Raw genomic sequence first — 12948 nt, forward strand, 5'->3', positions numbered from 1 at the left:
AGAGGCAGAAGGGAGGGAAAAAATACAGTGGTGGAGAGAGAAATAAGAGTTTTTTCTAATGTTATTCCTTATTTTCCTTGTTTTTTCTCTAAACTCACTGTAAGAACAGTGTCTTATTTCTCATCTATCTCTAACACCTAGCTCAGGGTGGAATGATGAATGACTATTTATTAAAATTGAATAAATACATGAATGCAGTTATTAATTAATTCTGAAGTTGGAATTTTTTCTGTTATTTGTGGGATTTCAGGGATCTTGTCCCTCAAGCATGTTGTTTTGCTTCACCTGCCAAAAGGAGCAAACAATCAGGGAGCTGCCATCTAATAATACTGCTCTCCCTTGTTCATCTCAAGTAAATGAAATTTAAGATATAGGTGTATATGAACAATTAATTATTAAAATCTCTATTATTCATTTATTTTATTGTGCAGTCAGTATTAACTTCACTTAGTTATAAGACTCAAAGACAATAATGTAATCGCTCAACAGCTTCTCCCTGCCCACTGCACAGACAAAACCAATTCACTGAGAACTCAGTATTGCAGTAAATAAAGAGTTTTATTAATGCAGAGCTAGCCAAGTGGTAGGACTGGAGTTATTACCAAATCAGTCTCCCCAAGAACTCAGACGCTAGGATAATTTGGTGGGCATGAGGTTAGGGAATGGGTGATGCTGATTAGTTGGGGATGAAATCATAGAAGTGTAGAAAATGGTCCTCATGTGCTGAGTCCACTTCTGGGTAGGAGCCACGGGACCAGTTGAGTCATGAGTCCCAGCCAAGTGGAATCAGTCAGTTACTAGAATGCAAAAGTCTGAAAAACCTGTCAAAAGACTAATCTCAGGTTCTACCATAATGATGTTATCTATAGGAGCAATTGGGGAAGTCACAAAATCTTGCAACCTCTGGCCACATGAGTCTTGAGCAGCAAGGGATTATAAAAGGGCAAACTAGGGGACAATGGATGATTATTGTTTAGCTATACCTACATTTTAGCAGAATTCAGGCTCCTCCCATAATCCTAACCTCTTGGCCTTTCATTAGTTTTATGAAGGCAGTTTTGATCCCTGAGCAAGAAGGGAGTTAATTTTAAGGAGACATTATTATCATCCTTACTTCAAAATTAAATTATAAATTCCTCCCATGGTCAGCTTGAACTACACCAAAGAATGAGCAAGGACAAGCAGCCTGGGAAGCTAGAAACGAGATGGAGTCAGCCATGATAGACTTCTCTGTCATAATCTTTGACAACTTTCAATTATTTAGTTTTCATAAAAATAGTTCATTATTTTTCTTTATCAAATCAAATCTGATTCCAAATCCCTTCCTCCACAGTCCAGAGAATTGCAGGACAGCCTTAAGGACTTAGGTTCTTAGTGGTCCCTACTAATATGCCTCTTATTCCAGTCTGCACGATCCCTTAAAGGCAGCGGCTCCATCCCTTCCTGCCATGCCAAGTTGGGCCATGTCAGGGGCATTCTCACCAAGAATAGGATCCCAGCAGCCATTCTCTTCTGATGTCTTGCCATATTCCCAATGGCTGAAATAAAGAAGGGAATGGGGAAGTCAAGGACCTTGATTCACTAAGTCAAATTTCACTTCTTGGCTGGGGGCAGTGGCTCACACCTGTAATCCCAGCACTTTGGGAGGCCAAGGAAGGCAGATTGCTTGAACCCAGGAGTTCACGACCAGCCTAGGCAACATGACAAAACCCCATCCGTACAAAAAATACAAAAATTAGCTGGACATGGTCATGCATACCTATAGTCCCAGCTACTTGTGAGGCTAAAGTGGGAGGATCACTTAAGCCTGGGAGGTTGAGGCTGCAGTGAATTGTAATTGTGCCATTGCACTCCAGCCTGGGCAAAAGAGTGAGACTCCATTTCAAAAAAAATTTCTAAAATATTTGAGAAATTAAAGATTTCTTCTCTAAAATCTTTGAGAAATTAAAGATTTCCATCAAAAACATTAACCGTAGTCATCTCTTTCTTCATATTCCTAGCTATCATCTTCCAACAAAAAAATGACATAAGAGTCCCCATTGTAGACTTTGAGGCCTTTTAAATCAGTGTATTAGATATGTCTTGCTTGTCCCCCAGATCCACACCAGAGCATTTTCTACATTGCTCTCTGTTCTGAGAGGATGCCCTCTATGGATCATATCAACGGGTCTCCATGCTTTCTGGTTTGATTTTGCCAATGGGGAGCCCTGGCAGAAATTGGAAAGAAGATGGAAAATATAGTCAAGTATATTGTGAAGGGAAAACTTTAACCATGTTTTACCTCTACCCTCACACCACAATAATCATCAACACAGATATCTGTGACCAATGTGTGGGGATATTTTCCCCACACACCAAAGAGCAGATACCAGCTGGGTGTCCTCTAATTCAGTTTCAACGCTCTATACCCAGAGATAGTGTCAGATCTTGCAGATTGACAGTTCAGTCCCCAAGACTGCCCCTCCCAACACACCAGTCACAAGTCTGAGCCTCTGGAACTTCTGACTGACCAGCTTTAAGTTGGGATTCCCATGACCCTGTCTTTGGGTTCAATTAATTTGCTAGAGTGGCTCACAGAACTCAGGGAAACACTTCCATTTACCAGTTTATTATAAAGGCTATTGCGAACAATACAGAAGAAGAGAAGTGAAGAGTGAGGTATGAAGGAAGGGGTGCAGAGCTTCCATGCCCTGCACACCACCCACCAGGAACCTTCATGTGTTCATTATTGTTTAGCTACACCTACATGTTCAGGTCTCCAGAAGTTCACTGAACTCTGTCCTCTCGGGTTTTTTTGCTTCATGATGTCAGCATCCCTTCCCCCAGGGTCTAGGGTGGGACCTTCTCATGGGAGGATCTTAAGGCCCACAATCAGAAAACTGGAGTCCTGCCTTGGGGCAGGTGAAAGGAGGGCCGGAGAAGGTCAGAGTCCTGCCCCTGAGACCTAGCACATCCAACATCATAACAAAGGACTGTAATAAAGGCTATGGGAGTTATAAGCCAGGAGCCCTGGATGAAAACCAATATATATCATCACACCACATATTTATTCCCTGTATTAGTCCGTTTTCACACTGCGATAAATATACTACGTGAGACTGGGTAATTTATAAAGAGGTTTAATTGACTCACAGTTCTGCATGGCTGGGGTGGCCTCAGGAAACTTAAAATCATGGTGGAAGGTGAAGGGGAAGCAAGCACCTTCTTCACAAGGTGGCAGGAGAGAGAGAGCGTGCACAGGGAAACTGCCACTTTTAAAACCATCAGATCTCATAAGAATTCACTCACTATCATGAGAACAGCATTGGGGAATCAGCGCCCATGATCCAGTCGTCTGTCACTAGGTCCCTCCGTCCAACATGTAGGGATTACAATTTGAGATGAGATTTGGGTGGGGACACAGAGCCAAACCATATCATTCCCCTAGCTTCCTTCCTGAACGGTCACCTGGAGTTGGAGTTGGCTGTACTTCTTGGCAGAGGGTTGACTCCTTTTCTCAAGTATCCACGCAAATCTCTACCTCTGGATTCCAGATTCCCCCAAGTCCCACTTCTCCCTTTAGGCCCAAGGGATGGTAAAATCTCAGCTGCTACTATGTCCTTGGTTACTACATTAACCTCTGCGGTTCTACTCCACCCACACCTTCATCAATAGTCTCTGTAAATAAACCTTTCTTTCGCAGGTTATCCTGTTTAGAGTGTTATTTACTTGCTGATGGGATCCTGACTGATACAGTCAATGTGATAAAATAATTCACATTTTTTTCTTTGACTATAATAATATTTATTATTTTCTTTTCAAAAGGATGTGTTTGTGTTTGTTTTTTTGTTTTGAGACAGGGTCTGACTCTGTCACCCAAGCTGAAGTACCAAGGCTGGTCTCTAATCTGTGGGCTCAAAAGATCCACCCACCGGGCCTGGCGCGGTGGCTCACGCTTGTAATCCCAGCACTTTGGGAGGCTGAGGCAGGCGGATCACGAGGTCAGGAGATCGAGACCATCCTGGCTAACACAGTGAAACCCCGTCTCTACTAAAAATACAAAAAATTAGCCAGGCATGGTGGCGGGCACCTGTAGTCCCAGCTACTCGGGAGGCTGAGGCACGAGAACGGTGTGAACCCAGGAGGCAGAGCTTGCAGTGAGCCGAGATCGCGCCACTGCACTCCAGCCTGGGCGACAGAGCGAGACTCCATCTCAAAAAAAAAAAAAAAAAAAAAAAGATCCGCCCACCTCAGCCTCCCAAAGTGGAATGCATTTGTTTATAGCATTTATCCATGGATTTCAAAGAACTATGTAAAAAATTATTCCCATAACATTTATTGGTAGAAAGATATGAAAAAATAAATTTTAAAAGAGATTAAAATCAGAACTCTCATACAAATGTAAAATCAACATGTATCAATTTTTTTCATTAATATTTAACTCAATAAGGAGAGAACCAGAAATAGAGAACAATCAGTTCAAAGAAGAACTCAAACACTGGGCACAGTGGCTCACATCTGTAATCTTAGTGCTTTGGGAGGCTGAGGTGGGAGGATTGCTTGAGGCCAGGAATTCAAGATGAGCCTGGGTAACATAGCAAACCTTATCTCTATAAAATATTTTTAAACTATTAGCCAGATGCAGTGGCACACACCTGTAGTTCTAGCTACTAGGGAGGCTGAGGTGGGAGGATCGCTTTAGCCCAGGAGTAGAGGTTGCAGTGAGCTAAAATTGTGCCACTGCACTCCAGCTCGAATCTTTTGTAATTAAGAATTCCTAGTAATCAATATAGATACTCCCTACATAAAGAGATGGATTTTAACTCCTCACCCCTTGAGTATGAGCTGCGTTTACTGATCTGCTTCAAAAGAGTAAAGTATGAGAGGAGGTATAAATTTATAGAGGAGAAACCTCACAAACACTACCTTAGCCAGGTGATCAAGGTCAACATCATCAGCAATAAGACAGTTGACAGCATGTACTCTTCATATAATATGTTAAAAATGGCACTTCACCTCTGTGATCTGCCTCCAAAGATCTATAATCTCTGCGTATAATTATAGAGGTTATATATATAGTATGTATGTATATTGAAAAACATCCAATTCCAATAGAGGGTTATTTTACAATACACCTGACCAGTGCTCCTCAAAATTGTCAAGGTCATTAAAAACAAGGAAAGTCTAAGAAACTGTCACAGCCTAAAGAAACATGATGACTAAATGTAATGTTGTTACAGTAGGTAGCTAGTCAGAAATGAACAGGGCAGAGGAGGGACCTCCCCAACCAGGAATGTCAGTCCACCATCAGGTGATGTGTCAGTTGTTGCACTGTAACAATAATAAGTTAATAATAATAATAATTGGCTGCAGCTGGTGCCAGGGAAAGGCAGTCTCCCAATAGATACAAAAAACCTGAAACTGGTTATCAGCAGCTGCCTCATAAAATCTCAAGGCTGGATACAGTGGCTCACTCCTGTAATCCAAGCACTTTGGGAAGCCAAAGAGGGAGGATCACTTCGAGGTCAGGAGTTGGAGACCAGCCTGGCCAACATGGTGAAACCCTGTCTCTACTAAAGATACAAAAATTAGCCAGGCGTGGTAGCACGTGCCTGTAGTCCCAGCTACTCAGGAGGCTGCGGGAGAATCGCTCGAACCCAGGAGACAAGAGCGAAACTCAATCTCAAAAAAAAAAAAAAAAGATCTCAGGAGTTGGGCAGCTGGGTTCAGGCATGTGCACTAAAGAGGCACAGTGGCAGAGTTTAACTGGTACATGACCTTCTAGGAACTTTTGACTGATAAGGGAAGAACACCTCGGGTGAGCACGTGTACAACTCCAGTAAACACACTGTGCATGCAGCCCCTTCCAAGAGCTGGCAGGCCACTGCACATGTGTACAGCACACCCCAAGGAAAGAATCAGGGGAGAAGAGACACAAGACCCAGTAAGTATGCCAACATATAAAACCCTAAGTCAAAGGTCAAACCGTGCACTTGACTCTTTCAAGTTGCCCGCTTGGCCCTCTTCCAAGTGTACTTTACTTCCTTTCATTCCTGCCCTAAAACTTTTTAATAAACTTTCGCTCCTGCTCTAAAACTTGCCTCAGTCTCTCACTATGCCCCTCGGTCAAATTTGTTCTTCTGAGGAGGTAAGAACTGAGGTTGCTGCAGATTTGTATGGATTTGCCACCACTAAAAACGTGGCATCCTGGATGGGATCCAGAAAAAGGACTTTAGGGAAAAACCAGTGAAATCTGAATAAAGCATGGAATTAAATAAAGTATGGAATACTGGCTCCTTCGTTGTGACAAATGTACCGTAGTAATTTGAGGTGTTAACAGTAGGGGAAACTAGGCAAGGAGTATACGAGAACTCTCTATTATCTTTCAACTTTTCTGTAAATCTAAACCTAACCCTATTCAAAAGTAAAAAGCTTAAAAAAAGAGAGAGCGAGAGAGGGCAGGGCACAGGGGCTTACGCCTGTAATCCCAGCCCTTTGGGAGGCCAAGGCAGGCGGATCACTTGAAGCCAGGAGTTCAAGACCAGGCTGGGCAAAACCCCATCTCTATTAAAAATAAAAAAATTAGCTGGGCATGGTAGTGTACACCTGTAATCCCAGCTACTTGGGAGGCTGAGGCACAAGAATCACTAAAACCTAGAGGTGGAAGTTGCAGCGAGCCAAGATAGTGCCACTGCACTCCAGACTGGGTGACAAAGCGAGACTCTGTCTCAAAAAAAAAAAAAAAAAAAAAAAGAGCAAGAGAGAGAACTACACATTTATAATCAGGTTAAGAATACTGAAATGAACTTCAAATGGATGCAAAACTGGCAAAACTAGGCAATATCCACAGGGTAATAATCAGTTTCATTCCACTAAAGACAATTTTACATTTTTATAGACAGGAATGATTTGAAGATAGAAGTTTACTTCTATCTCTGCAGAGTTGTAAGACAGCCTGGTCAAAGATAAGTAAGCCCTATAAGATAGCCCTATAGGACCAGGTAATTCCCAGAGGCTCCAGCATTCCATTACAATAATATCCACAAATCTCTTTTGCCCAATTCAAAATCTTTCACAATTTCTTTCTAAAAAGGATACAGGGCCCAAATTACAAAAAGCCCTTAAAACAGACTGGCCTGACTTGGCAAAAAGGCTAACAGACATACACAAATATTCAAAGGATCATAGAATGCATTGCTAAGTTATTACAACACTGTAAACTGAAAAATAACCCAAAGATCAAGATAATTTATCAGCCTCCCCTGGGAAACCCTACAGACTGCCGAAGATATACATCACTGCCTTAGAGTTAAAAGCACTTGTTTATGTTACCTAGGCAACACAATAGCAAATGGTGCAGTAATAAAATAAGAATTAAAAAAGCAAATTGAATAAAGTAACAATCAATATTAAGTTTCAATCTAAAATCCATCTCCTTCCTGGTTATACAAACTATTCATCTTAAATATAGAGTCAGCTATTAGGTGGAAACTATTATTTTTCTAGGTCTTATGATTGTACACCAGTGGCGGTGGCTCACGCCTGTAATCCCAGCACTTTGGGAGGCCGAGGCAGCCAGATCACTTGAGCTCAGGAGCTTGAGACCAGCCTGGGCAACATGGTGAAATCTCATCTCTACAAAAAATACAAAAATTTGCCAGGCATAGTAGCGCATGCCTGTAGTCCCAGCTACTCAGGAGGCTGAGTTGGGAGAATCTCTTGAGCCTGGGAGACAAAAGTTGCAGTGAGCCGAGATCACGCCACTGCACTCTAGCCTGGGCCACAGAGCGAGAACGTGTCTCAAAAAAAAAAGACTCTGAGGGAAAAGGAAACAAACAGATTTAAATAAGAGCCTGAAATCAAAAGTACAAGGGCAAATGCTTCAAACCACAACCATGTATATATATATATACACACACACACACACATATACAAATAATGTATATAAATATGTATATAAATATATATATATATATTTTTTTTTTAAGACAGGGTCTCCCTCGGTTGCCCAGGTTGGAGTGCAGTGGTGTCATCTCAGCTCCCTGCACCCTTCGCCTCCCAGGCTCAAGAGATTCTCTCACCTCAGCCTCCCGAGTAGCCGGGACTACAGGCATGTGCCACCACACCCAGTAAATTGTTGTATTTTTAGTAGAGACAGGGTTTTGCTGTGTTGCCCAGGCTGGTCTCAAACTTCTGAGCTCAAGTGATCTGCCTGCCTTGGCCTCCCAAAGTGCTGGGATTACAGGTGTGAGCTGCTATGCCTGGTTAATTTTCACATTTTTTGTAGAGATGGGGTTTCACCATGTTGCCCAGGCTGGTCTTGAATTCCTGGGTTCAAGTGGTCCACCCGCCTTGGCCTCCCAAAGTGCTGAGATTACAAGCACGAGCCACCTCGCCTGGCCTTCCCTCAGAGTCTTAATGTATGTGGCAAGTGTCTTGAAGTCAGAATTCACATGGGCCTCTCAACCTCAGTTTCAGATGCCCTAGTGGAAGACTGACTGTCTCTCGGTGATTGTACTGGACACCCCTAAAGTGAAATTTGCACAGGTCCAATCAGATTATCCTAAATATTCTCTAACATTTTTGTGTGATGCGATAACAGACAGAAGCTTAATTTCACTTTTTTTTTTCTTTGAGACTGAGTCTTGCTTTGTCACCCAGGCTGGAGTGCAGTGGTGCAATCTCAGCTCACTGCAGCCTCCACCTCCCAGGTTCAAGCAATTCTCCTGCCTCAGCCTCCTGAGTAGCTGGGATTACAGGCAGTGCTACCATACCCAGCTAACTTTTGTATTTTTAGTAGAGACGGGGTTTCACCATGTTGGCCAGCTGGTCTCAAACTCCTGGCCTCAAGTGATCCATCCACCTCAGCCTCCCAAAGTGCTGGGATTACAGGCATGAGCCACCATGCCTGGCCTCACTTTTACAAATGTAGTTTTATTAGCATTATGTGTTCACCTCAATAGATAATTGTCCCATATTCTTAAGCTAAAATAATTGTTCTTGAATACACAGTCCCCTTATGGGCTACAAGAATGTGATGACGAGACATTCTCTCTTTGCGGCGTATACTGTCAGAATGAAGACCATTCTCAGCAATCAGACAGTCAACATTCCAGAAAATGTTGATATCACTCTGAAGAAACACAGTTACTGTGAAGGGCCCCAGAAGAACCCTGCAGAAGGACTTCAATCCACCAATGTAGAACTCAGTCTCCTTGGAAAGAAAAGGAAGAGGCTCCAGGTTGACAACTGGTGGGGAAAGAGAAAGGAACTGGCTACCATTCACACTATTTGTAGTCATGTACAGAACATGATCAAGGGTGCTACTGTGGGCTTCCATTACAAGATGAAGTCTCTGTAAGCTCACTTTCTCATCAATATCGTATTCTGGGAGAACAGGTCTCTTGTTGAAATCCACAATTTCTTGGGTAAAAAATACATCCGCAGGGTTCGAATGAGGATAAATGTTGTTTGTTCAGTATCTCAAGCCCAGAAAGATGAATTAATCCTTGAAGGAAATGACATTGAGCTTGTTTCAAATTCAGTTGCCTTGATTCAGCAAGCCACAACAGTTAAAATCAAAGACATCAGAAAATTTTTGGATGCCATCTATGTCTCTGAAAAAGGAACTGTTCAGCCGGCTGATGAATAAGATCTAAGAGTTTTCCAGCTTCTGAAACAAGATGCCCAATGAATCCTAAAATCTATTTGTGATTTTTTTTTTTTTAGACAGTCTTGCCCTGTCACGCAGGCTGGAGTGCAGTGGAACAATCACAGCTCACTGCAGACTCAACTTCCTGGGCTCCAGCAACCCTCCCACCTCAGCCTCCCAAGTAGCTGGGACTATAGGCACGCACCAACATGCCTGGCTAATTTTTTTGTATTTTTTGTAGAGACAGGGTTTTGCTATGTTGCCCAGGCTTGTCTCAGACTCCTGGACTCAAGCAATCCTCCTTCCTCAGCCTTCCAATGTGCTGGGATCGCAGGGGTGAGCCACCGCACCTAGCCTTATTTGTGATATTTAATTATGTAATAAAATACCTATTGATTTGGAACTTTTTCTGAAAAACAAAACAAAACAAAACAAAATATTCTTTACAGCTATCACCCAAAATATAATTGCTTCATAAAATAGCCCCTTGTAATTAGAAAACTGGGTATACAGATGAGGGGTATATTTTGCCACTAAATTATCCTGTAGAAGGTAAGTATTGATATTTCTCTCTGTCCATAGAAGCTGGAAGTAGTTGCTGCCCTGGATCTTCTCAGTGTGTCCTTTCAGATCCACTCTCCATCCTTCTATATCCTATTCTGTGTCCCAGGAGGCTTTTCTTATGTACTGAATCAACCCTTACTCTAACTTCCAGCTGGGTGTAGCCAATGAGAGAAATGGCAGACAATCAAAGCTAAGAGGAGAGGGAAAACTGGCTGCAGTTTGGCAGAGGCTGCATTTCTCTATGGAAGGTCACAGGTCCTGTCAAGTGTGACCCACAGTTCTCGCTGGTTCTTGAAGAAAACTATTCCTTCCTCTTACCCCTTCAGAATGGTAACTGCTTCCTGTTGTTGCTAGCCCTGGGTCCTTCACTATCCCCTGATGGTTTTCCTTAACCTTTCACATACCTGGTTAATGATCCCTTCATTCAACCTTCTTTCAACTCTCTTATTCTCGTCACATTCTTTCTTTCTTTCTTTCTTTCTTTCTTTCTTTCTTTCTTTCTTTCTTTCTTTCTTTCTTTCTTTCTTTCTTTTTCTCTCCTTCCTTCCTTCCTCTCTTTCTCTCTCTTTTCTTCTCTTTTTTCTTTTCTTTTCTTTTTTGGATGGAGTCTTGCTGTGTCACCCAGGCTGAAGCGCAGTGGTTCAGTCTCAGCTCACTGCAACCCTCACCTCCTGGGTACAGGCGATTCTCCCACCTCAGCTTCCCCAGTAACTGGGATTATAGGCACAAGCCACCACGCCCGGCTACTTTTTGTATTTTAGTAGAGATGGGGTTTCACCATGTTGGCCAGGCTGGTCTCGAACTCCTGAGCTGAAGTGATCTACCCGCCTCGGCTTCCCAAAGGGCTGGGATTACAGATGTGAGCCACCGTGCCCGACCTTCTTTCTTTTTTCAGTAGAGATGGGGGTCCCACCATCTTGCCCAGGCTGGTGTCAAACTCTTGGGCTGAAATGATTCTCCAGCCTCAGCCTCCCAAAATGCTGGGATTACAGGCATGAGCCACCACCATGCTCAGCTTCTCTTCACCTTTTGAAACTGTGCCATCTGTTTTCTGTCAAGACAACCGCTTAGACAATTTTTCCAAGCCAAAATTATATCTGCCACTGTATAGAACTTTAGGAACCTAATTTTTTCATTTATGTGTTATAGTAGACAAAACTACTTTTTCAGAAATCCTTAAATCCACCTTCATATATAACTAGCATAGCTATTCATCCAAATGCACGTCCTAATTTGGCCTTTCCCTTTTCAATATACAGTGTAACCTCCCCGTTTGCCCTTTTGATCTCTAAATCACAGTGTCTTGGTCAATAATATAAAATACCCTACTCCACAAGCCGTTGCCATGGACTAAACCTTGAATGATCCCATGGTTCAACACTTCTCAAAAGCCCAGTTGAGAAAATTGATTAGGATTAAGTGAAGTACACAAAGTTCATGCATTAATCTCTAGTAGAGCAGGACCGTCACATTAGTATATTTAGACCATATTACATCTGAAGGCTTCCTTTTATTGTGGGGTTATATCAAGGGATTCTGATTTTATCAAGGAACAATTAAATAAATTGCCCTAGAAAATCTGATACTACATTTGCTGTAGGGACATAGTTTAGTATATTTCTCACTGTCTCCTGTGCTTAGTACTTGGGGTCATAGTTAGGTGTCTTCCACAAAAAAATTTTCTCACCCTCTTTGTTCGAGTTCTCATTTACCAAGCAACATCCTGATTTCTGTGTTACTCTCTCTACATAAAAATAATATGCTGGTCATACCGATTTTGAGTATTTCTCATAGTTAATTAATAAAGAGACTTCTGAATATGATCTAGCTTCCTATGCTTCACCATAGGGGGAAACATGCTGACCATGCCCTATGTGAGAATTTCCACTCCATGTCACGGCAATATTTCTTGTTGTTAATGACTAAATTAGTATTCTGGTTCTACCCCAATCTAATGTGCATTTTAGTTAATGTTAACCAATTTCTCAGAACCTGGTTATTATTTTTTTTTCAAAAAAAAATAAATCTCTGGGCTTTAAACTAGAAAAAAAAAATCTCTGGGCTTTAAACTAGAGGGCTAGATCCTGTCTTCCCTAAGATAAGATACCTACCTCTTCCAGTTGCACTTGTTTTTTTTTTGGTTTTTTTTTTTTTGGTTTTTTTTTTGGTTTTTTTTGAGACGGAGTCTCGCTCTGTTGCCCAGGCTGGAGTGCAGTGGCACAATCTCGGCTCACTGCAAGTTCTGCCTCCTGGGTTCATGCCATTTTCCTGCCTCAGCCTCCCGAGTAGCTGGTACTACAGGCGCCCGCCACCATGCCCGGCTAATTTTTTGTATTTTTTAGTAGAGACTAAAAATGGTTTCACCGTGTTAGCCAGGATGGTCTCCATCTCCTGACCTCGTGATCCACCCACCTCAGCCTCCCAAAGTGCTGGGATTACAGGCATCAGCCACCTCGCCAGGCCTGCACTTGTATTTATTAACATATCCTATATAAAGTCTCAGGTAAGAGGCTCAGCTGAGAGCTAAATCTGAGGAAAAGCTCTGCTTATCCCTAGAACTATGAAATAGATTATACTGCCCTTCCCTATCCTCTCCTATTTACAACCAGGAAGCTTAGCATCAACTCTAATGAATCTTTTAGAAATGGTTCTTAAACTTTTCATGTTTGTGAAATATTTTGAATGCCAGAATTTAGGGCAGCCAACTTAAATGAATTAAAGAAGTTAAAATAACACTAAATTAGTTATTGTAC

At 42.2% G+C, this 12948-nt stretch overlaps 1 pseudogene; it reads left to right on the top strand.

Annotated features, from left to right (window-relative positions):
• Window positions 1-9055: 9055 nt before the first annotated feature.
• On the top strand, window positions 9056-9631 carry LOC101147079 (large ribosomal subunit protein uL6-like; annotated as a pseudogene).
• Window positions 9632-12948: the final 3317 nt, after the last annotated feature.

This window comes from Gorilla gorilla, chromosome 15 (genome assembly GCF_029281585.2).
Source record: "Gorilla gorilla gorilla isolate KB3781 chromosome 15, NHGRI_mGorGor1-v2.1_pri, whole genome shotgun sequence".
NCBI lineage: Eukaryota > Metazoa > Chordata > Mammalia > Primates > Hominidae > Gorilla > Gorilla gorilla.